The sequence below is a fragment of the Cupressus sempervirens genome, chromosome 10, assembly GCF_028749045.1.
Source record: "Cupressus sempervirens isolate cs-2001-9-10 chromosome 10, ASM2874904v1, whole genome shotgun sequence".
In the NCBI taxonomy this organism is placed as follows: Eukaryota; Viridiplantae; Streptophyta; class Pinopsida; order Cupressales; family Cupressaceae; genus Cupressus; species Cupressus sempervirens.
This window is the reverse complement of record NC_143127.1, coordinates 126,497,217-126,506,996: the sequence shown is the minus strand read 5'-3', so window position 1 is coordinate 126,506,996 and position 9,780 is coordinate 126,497,217. Positions and strand designations below refer to the sequence as shown.

At 36.7% G+C, this 9,780-nt stretch overlaps 1 pseudogene; it reads left to right on the top strand.

The window, feature by feature from the left end:
- Positions 1-399: 399 nt before the first annotated feature.
- LOC149532944 (putative E3 ubiquitin-protein ligase XBAT31) overlaps positions 400-9,780 on the top strand; it is a 31,803-nt pseudogene continuing 22,422 nt past the window's right edge.

Here is a 9,780-nt window from a genome sequence, read left to right as displayed (position 1 = left end):
TATAGTATTTTCTATTGTTGTGCTCTCTTTGTCATGTTTGTTTCATTTTTTATGGTTTTTTCTTATTTGTGGGCATCTCATAATGGAAACATAATTGTTGTGGTTCCATGAATATTTTATTAATGTTATTACTCATATTATGGTGCTTCCAATAACTTCCAATATCTTGAAGATATCAAACTTGGTCAAGGTATAGAGCACATTAACTACCCTATTGATGTGCTCGATGAGACATATGGGGATGAGTGTGGAGGAAATCTCGAATATTTTCTCCATAAGGTCAAAATGTGAGATGATATTTCCCTTATGGTTAATACTTGGATTTATAATGAGGTGAGTTAATTGAAAAATACTATGAGGGAATTATAGGTTAGTCTAGATGAAGAGAAGAACAAAACGATGGAGCTCCACGCTAAGGTTGCGGATATTCTGGGAAAAATCATGGACTATGAGGCTAAGCTTTGGTAGCTTGTTAAAAAAAATGAGCAAAACATAAACATGGTCAAGTCTCCAATCTATGTGTTATTGCTACTAGCCTTGGTAAGAGAAGTGTGGACCGGATTGTTTCCATTGTGGTAGTTTCTCTAAGTTGAGATTCTAGTAAGAAAACTTGGTTGAACACAAAGCAGGAAATTGAGGCGGGTCCAAATTTGATTGCAAAGGAATCAATTGAAGAGGTGGATAGTCTTGGGAAGAGGTTGGCCAATTCTATGAAGAAGCTTGTCTAGTGTAGTGTTCTCTCTTTTTATCTTTTGTTTCTTGGTTTATTTCATCCCCTATTTATTCTAGTTTTTGGTATTGGTCTTTGGTCCTAGTTGTGCTTTCTGGTCTTTGTTTTCTTCTATTAGTAATATGATTTTGCCTTTAGGGGATTTTGAAATGATTTACAATGTAATATCACTAAGGTTTCAGGTCCTTGTAAAACCCATACTTTAGAACTATCATTCTAATACTTTGGACTTAATGTTTTTTTCTAGATAATTTTCTATGGGGTTTTGGGTCCCTTCAAAAATTTTTCTTACATTAATCCAAACTATTGGATAAATAATTTACTCATTATTTCACATTTTGTACATATGCATGCACACACACAATGACAAGTAATGTGACCTATTATGTAAATGGATTTGTATTATTATTATATTATCATTCCCTATGTATTATTCAATTGATCCAAAGATTTGAATCTTCTTTATACATCCCTCTATGGACTTGGGATTAATCTATTTTTCTAGATGTTGTTAAGTAGAAAATATTTCATTAACAACCAATCTGCTCTTTTTGATGGATTGACAAACATCGCATAGCTTACCAGGCTATCAATTTGATACTTTAAAATCTCTCTCTCTCTCTCTCTCTCTCTCTCTCTCTCTCTCTCTCTCTCTCTCTCTCTCTCTCTCTCTCTCTCTCTCTCTCTCTCTCTCTCTCTTTCACACACACACACACACACACACACACACACACACACAAACATACACAGTTATTTCCTATTTTATATTGGTTTTAGAGTCTATGATGACATAAGACACTTGGGGACTTTATGTTTCCTTGCCTTTTGACCTTAATAAAATAGTTTCAAATGTATTGATGTAGGAGAATACTTGGTTGGCTAGGAATCATGTATGTCGGTATGGTTTGACCTTGGAGTTGGAGGACTTAGTCAAAGAATGAGGTGGTACTCGGTCATTATTGGGTAGTTGGTTTGGTTGTTATATTAAATGAGTGACTTGATTAATGAAGATATTTGGTGATGTTTATGGTACTTGACATACACTAAGTGCTCGGTTCATACTAAAGGGCTTAGTTATGCTTGGTTGGTGTATTGATCGAGTAGCTTGGTCAATGAAAGAGCTTGATTACTTATGGAGGATTCAACACATACTAGTTCTCAATTAGTGAAGGAACTCAATTATGGTTGATGGAGTGTTGATGTTCGGTGGTGGTTTTTGAAACTTGATTTGGTCTTGGTCTTTGTGGTACCTGAGTTGGCTAACAACCAACCTTTGGCAGTTAATTTGGGCTATGGTTAATTAACAAGTGTTGCAACTAACTTCTAGCTTATGAATTTTTTTAACATAATGGTTTATTTTAATTTGTAATGGGCTAGGCCAACTTGTGACTTATGTTAGGATAAACCACGGATAGAAATAAAACTATATGCAAATATAATCAATAACAGAAAATAATAAGATCACACAAAAATGAACACAAGGCACCAAGATTTAACATGGTTCACACAATCCCTGGGCTACGTCCACCAAACAGCAAGTCCGATCTTATTACAATCTAGTGATTACAACCTGATTACAATCCGTAATCCCTTACATCTCAATACCGCCGTAAGAACCAATTTTGCATCACAACATAATGAAAAATACCCAACCCTAAGCTCTTTTTATACAAGTATTAAACCGCTTTCGGGTTATAACATGTACTTTCCTGATCAGTCACCACAATCTAACAATCTCCCACTTGGGGACTGATCAGGCTCCACACTAAACAACAATCTCCCACTTGGAGATTAATCCTATAGCAATACCACTACCACATGGGGCTCCCACTAGATCAAACCACCTTGGACTCTGTTGTTCTTTTATTCATGGTCAGTCTAAAAGACCAACCGAAGCTGAAGAGGAGTTCAGCTTCTCCCTTGTTACAACCTTTGTCAACATATCGGCTGGATTGTCATAGGTATGTATCTTCTCCAACTTTAACTGTCCATCCTCGAAAACTAACCGAATGAAATGGTACCGCAACTGTATGTGTTTGGTCTTAGAATGCAGAGTTGAATTCTTAGCAAGATGAATGGCACTCTGACTATCTATGAACAAATAATTATCCTTCTGAGGATGTCCCAATTCTTCCAAGAAGAACTGAAGCCATATCATCTCCTTGGTTGCCTCTGTTGCAGCAACATACTCTGCCTCTGTAGTGGATAAAGCATTAATCTTCTGTAACCTAGAAACCCAGCTCACGGCTACCCCACCAATAGTAAAGACATAAGCTGTAGTACTCTGCCTGGTATCAATATCCCCTGCCAAATTTGAGTCAACATAGCCTTGTAAATTAGTAGTATAGCCCCCAAAGTGTAAACACTTATTGGTTGTCCCTCTCAAATATATGAGAATCCATTTGACAGCATTCCAATGCTCAAATCCTGGATGACTCATATACCTACTAACAACTCCCACTGCATGTGCAATATCTAGCCTAGTGCATACCATAGCATACATCAAGCTTCCTATAGCTAAAGCATAGGGTACTTTGGACATCTTATCCTCCTCTTCCTGTGTCTTGGGACACATCTCCTTAGTCAATTTCAAATGACCAGGTAAAGGTGTGCTGACAGCTTTAGCATTCTCCATAGAGAAACGTTGCAACACCTTCTCAACATAATCAGCCTGAGATAGCATCAAGATTCTGTTCTTCTTATCTCTGTAAATCTTCATACCAAGGATTTGTTTTGCTGCCCCCAAATCCTTCATAGCAAATGCATGTGCTAACTGGCATTTTAGCCCCTTAATATGATCCATGTTAGACCCAGCTACAAGCATATCATCAACATATAAACATAAAATAATGTAGCTATCATCATCCAACCTCTTAAAATAACCACAGTAATCTGAATGACACCTGTTATATCCATTCTCATGCATAAAACTATCAAATTTTAGATACCATTGCCGAGGTGCTTGCTTCAAGCCATACAAACTTTTCTTCAATTTGCACACTAAGTTCTCCTTACCTTTGACCTCAAAACCTTGTGGCTGAGCCATATATATTTCTTCATCCAAATGACCATGAAGAAAGGCTATTTTAACATCCATCTGCTCTAAATGCAAATCTTCAGTAGCCACAAGACTTAAAACAGTACGAATAGAAGTCATTTTAACAATAGAATAAAATATCTCATCAAAATCAATTCCCTTTTTCTGTGAAAATCCTTTTACAACTAACCTGGCCTTAAATCTTTTCTTACCTCCTTCCTCTTCTTTCAACCTGTAAACCCACTTATTCTATAAAGCCTTTTTACCTACAGGCAACTTGCACAAATCCCATGTCTTATTTTTCAGCAAAGAGTCCATTTCATCTTTCATTGCAGACTCCCACTGAATCTTAGTATCCACCTACACAACTTCATCATAACTTTCAGGTTCACCAGCATTAGTAAGTAAAATAGAATACAAAGAGGGAGAAAACCTTTGTGGAGGTCTAATTTTCCTCGTTGACCATCTAACATTCACTGGTGTGTGTGGTATTTGTTGTTGTGGTTGTTGCACATCATGAGGAATGGATGGAACATCAGCTTTTGGAGTATCATCCAACACTACATAATCATCTTCTTTCTTCTCGTGTTGCTGCAACAGATCTTTGTACAACACTTTTTCATTGAATATGACATCTTAGCTTCTTATAATTTTATGATTTTCAAAATTCCAAAGCCTATAACCAAATTCATTAATGCCATATCCAACAAAGACACATTTTTTTGATTTAGCTTCTAGCTTGGTTCTATTTTCAAAGTCTATATGAGCAAAAGCTTCACAACCGAAGGTCTTGAGAAAAGAATAACTCACCTTCCCAGTCCATGCCTCCTCTGGAATACCATAGCCCAAAGGAGTAGAGGGACCTCTATTAATCAAATATACTACAGTATTGATAGCCTCCGCCCACATGTGTAAGGGCAACCCAACATGCAACCTCATGCTCCTTGCGCGCTCCATTATAGTCTTGTTCATGCGTTCAGCCACTCCATTTTCGTGTGGAGTCCTTGGAATAGTTTTCTATCTATGAATAAAATTAGTGGACCAATAATCTTCAAATTCATGACTACAATACTCACCACCATTATCAGATCTGAGACATTTTAATTTCTTACCAGTCTCATTTTCAACCAAGCATTTTCATTTCTTAAAAGTTTGAAATACATCAGATTTCTGTCTAAGGAAATAAACCCATACTTTTCTAGTTGTGTCATCAATAAATGTAACATAATAATGAGAGCCACCAAGGGAAGATACCTAAGTTGGTCCCCATACATTTGTATGCACAAGCTCTAATTTCTCCTTTTTGTTTTCCTTCTCAGTCTTTACAAAACTCGCTCTCTTTTGTTTTCCATACACACAACTTTCACAGAAATCCATATTCACACATTTCAGACCTGGTAAAACATTCTTTGAATGAAGTACTTTGATACCTTTCTCACTCATGTGCCCAAGTCTATTGTGCCACAGCGCTGTATCAGAATCTACAGCAGCTATTTGTTCTCCCTGCTCAACTGCAACAATTGTTCCTGAACATTGATTTTTCTCTGAAAAAATCAAAGTAGAAGGAACAATTTGACCTATACAAAGATATAAGGTTCCTACTTTCACACCTTTTGCTACTACAAGGGAACCTTTTGAAACCTTCCAATTTTTATCATTAAAAGTAACTACACAACCTTCATCACCGAGTTGCCCTGCTGAAATTAAATTCATACTTAGTTTTGGAACATGTCTTACCTCATGTAGTAGCCAATGATTCCCATTCTGCAAGTTAATCTTAATTTTTCCCTTTCCAACAATCTAACAGGGTTCATTATCCCCCAAATAAACAAGCCCAAAATCCCCTTGGACATAATCAATGAAATAACCTCTATGAGGTGTAGCATGAAATGAAGCACCAGAATCCAAAACCCATGAATTATCAACACTCTCTAAAGGTAGAAGCAAAGCATCCTCATCGGTTTTTTTACTTACCACATTTTCCTCCTTGTCTCCATCTGATTTATCTCCTTCATTTTTCTTGCGATTCCAGCAATCTTTCTTTTTATGACCTGGTTTGCCATAGTACCAACAGTCGTTCGGTCCTCTCGATTGAGACCCCTTCCCCTTTGACTTTCCTCTTGATTTCCCATGATTTCCAGAGTTATTTCCTCTCTCAGTTGTTCTACCCCTACTTTGTGCATTCAAAGCACTTCCTGATGTAGATCCACCTGAGGATTTTCTACGAGTTTCCTCACTTAAAATAACACCAATCACATCATCATATTTTAGGGTACTAGATCTAGGAACAGAATTACTCACAGCCATTACCAAGCCATTCCAGCTTTCAAGCAAAGAACACAAAATCAAGAGAGCCCTAATTTCTTCATCAAAATTGATACCCATAGAAGATAACTGACTAGTAATAGTATTAAACTCATTTAAATGATCTGGAATAGATCCACCTTCTGCCATTTTCATATTAAATAAATACTTCATGACAAATACCTTGTTTGAAGCGGAGGGCTTTTCATGCAGTGTCGCTATGGTTTTCATCAAATCTTTTGTTGTCTTTGCTTTTGTAATATTAAATGCCACCGATGGTGCCAAGCATAATTGAATTCTTTCGAGTTCCTTTCTATCCAAAAGATCCCATTCAGCCTCTGACATAGTTCCCTGATTCTTGGCTTTGCCTTCCAACGACTTCCATAAATCCTTCTGATATAGATAGTCTTCCATTTGCATCTTCCATAACTAGAAGTTCTACCCATTAAACCTATCAACCCTCAGCTTACCCTCATCTACCATTGCTCCCACTCAACCGTGAGACTTTCTTGTAGAGGATAACTAAAAGACAACCTCGCTCTGATACCACTTGTTAGGATAAACCATAGACAAAAATAAAACTATATGCAAATATAATCAATAATAGAAAATAATAGATCACATAGAAATGAACACAAGGTACCAAGATTTAACGTGGTTCACCCAATCCCTGGGCTACATCCACCAAACAACAAGTCTGATCTTATTACAATCCAGTGATTACAACCTGATTACAATCCGTAATCCCTTATAGCTCAATACCGCTACAAGAACCAATTTTGCATCACAACATAATGAAAAATACCCAACCCTAAGCTCTTTTTATACAAGTATTAAATTGCTTTAGGGTTATAACATGTCGGCCATAATATGTTGGCTACCATGTCGACCATGGCCCAAAAAAAATTTTTACCCCACTATTTATGAAGTATGCACAGTACTTTCCTAATCAGTCACCACAATATAACAACTTAGTTGGGTATAAGTAGGGTGTTTTGTAGAGTCTTGGAGCAGGAGATTAAGGTCTCATCTAGTTTGGAGAAGAGGATAAAGTATAGGAGCAAACTTTAAAGGGCTAGTAGTTGAGGCTTGGTGAACTAGGAGATTTCTTAGTGGGCTTGCAAGCACAAGTTAAGATTTCCTTAGAGTTTTCAAATAGAGTGTGGATCTAGACTAGTTGGGATTAGGATTGTGAGTTGGATCTTATGAAATCTTGCAAAACTATTATTGTAATTTTTTTTTTTGTATTTGGCCCTAACCCGAAAGGCCTTATAGCTAGGCATATTGAATGTACATAGTTATTTTATAAATAAAGAGTTACATTTGGTATCAGATTGTGTATCTTTTTGTTGTGTTTCTACTATGTATTTATTTGTAGAGATCTAGATTACCTCCAATAGGGGTACCCTCAAATTCTCACTACATCAAGTGGTATCAAAGATCAATTATTCCTGAGTGTGTGGACCGAGCACCAAAGTTGAAGCAGTTTGCACTAGAACTTGGGTGAAGGTTGGAAGAGAAGGTTGATCTTGTAGAGCTGATTAATCTTTCAGATTTGTGAATTTATTCCTTTGGGTTTGCAAATGATCTTGGAAGATTCTTCCAAGAATATTGGAACTTAGGGTGATTTCTGATCTCTATGATGCTATGGAAGAAAGGATCTCATTATAACATAATTCAGATTTGAGATTGCATTGATGAAGAGTGACGTGATTGTTGAAATTGTGAGTGCTTTAGTTGGTGTACCTAGGCATGTGGGTACTAAAGATTATTATGAAGAGGTTTCTAAATACTTTGAAGTTTCTAGATCTAGTGGTGAGGACATAACTAGTCATGTCGAGGGACCTATTCAAACTATGGCTAGTCAGTTTGCTAGGCCTAGATATCAGTTGAAGTTGAAGCATAAGATGGAGGTTTCTAATTTCTTAGGTACTTTTACTCTTGAAGATTTGATTGATTGGATTGGTGAATTGGAAGACTACTTTGACCTTGAGGATACTAAGGATCCACTTAGAGTAAGTTTGGCACAAAGTAAGTTAAAAGGACATGCTGCTCTTTGGTGGAAAGAACTACAAAGAGATAGAGAGGAGGAAGGTGAAATGAAGATCACTAGATGGAGGTTAATGGTAACTAAGCTGAAGGATAATTTTATTCCTACTAAATTATGAACTTGATTTGTTCAAAAGGTTGTAGAATTTGAAATAGAAAGATATGATTATGAAAGATTCTACCAAGGAGTTCTAAAAATTGACTATTCAGTTTGGACATAGAGAATTTCCAAAGAAGAAGGTAGCTCAATACATTAATAGTTTGAGATTTAATATACAAGATGAGGTTGGCATGTTGAAGATTGATTTGGTTGAGGATTCTTATTAGTATGCCCTAAAGGCATAACATAAGTTGAAGAGGAAAATCCAAGGTGATGCTAGAGGGAAAGAGAAGTAGGATAGCTTGACAAAAGATAAACTAGGTGAAGAAGATGAACCAAAACTCTTTGATCAGAAGAGGACATGTAGAGGTAATTTTAGGGGTACTTTCTACAAATATGGAGAAGTAAGACATAGATTTTATGAATTTCCTAAGGTTGGTGATAGAAGAGGTCGTGTTTTGAATGAGAGATTTTGTTATCTTAGCAAGTGCTAATTAGTTAGAGGACAATGGAATCTTGTTAGAGGACTAGTTTGTTTAGGACTTGCTGTAAGTTTTCTAGTAAGGTCTACAATGTTATTGTGGATGGTGGTAGTACTGACAACCTTGTTGCCGACAATATGGTTCACAAACTTGGTTTGAAGAGAATGACACATCCTTATTCTTATAGGATTGGATAGTTGCAAGGTGAGCATGCTTTAGAAGTGAGGGAATAATGCCTTGTTTATTTCCAAATTGGGTAGTATAAGGATCAAGTGTTTTGTGATATTATGGACATGAATAGTTGTCATGTGTTTCTTGGTCAACCTTGGTAGTATGATTTTAGGGTTGTACATGATTCTGTCAAGAATGTGTTTTGAATAGTGAAAGCTAGTAGGAAGCATTCCCTGATTCCTTTATAGAATGAAGAGCTCAGTAGGAGGAACTTGATTATTGGCAGCTGAGTTGAGTTTGAGGATTCTGAGAGGGTTAGAGATCAACATGGAAAGAAGACATGTAGGACAACGAGGATGGATGTGAAGAACTAGAATAAAAGAAAGAGAAAGAGCATACAAGTTAAGGACTTGGAGGATATGTATGTGAATAACCAATTTGGGATTTATGTGCTAAATCTGAGAAGATGTTCTTCCAACTATTAAGGATATATTTTTGAATGTGGGGTATCTGATGCAAGAGCATCCTTAGTTGGCTAGCAATCCTACATGTTGGTATGGTTTGACCTTGGTGTTGGAGGACTCAGTTTAAGAATGAGGTGGTACTCAATCATTACTAGGTAGTTGGTTTGGTTCTTGTGTTAACCAAGTGACTCAATTAATGAAGAGATTTGGTGATGTTTATGGTAATCAACATGCATTGGAAGCTTGGTTCATACTAAAGGGCTTTATTATGCTTGGTTTTTGTATTGACTGAGTAGCTCAGTCATTGAAGGGATGTAGTTGCTTCTAGAGGGCTCGACACATACTTATTCTTGGTCAATGAAGGAACTCAGTTATGCTTGATGGAGTGTTGATGTTCGGTGGTGGTTTTTGACACTTAGTTTGGTCTTGATCTTTGTGGTGCC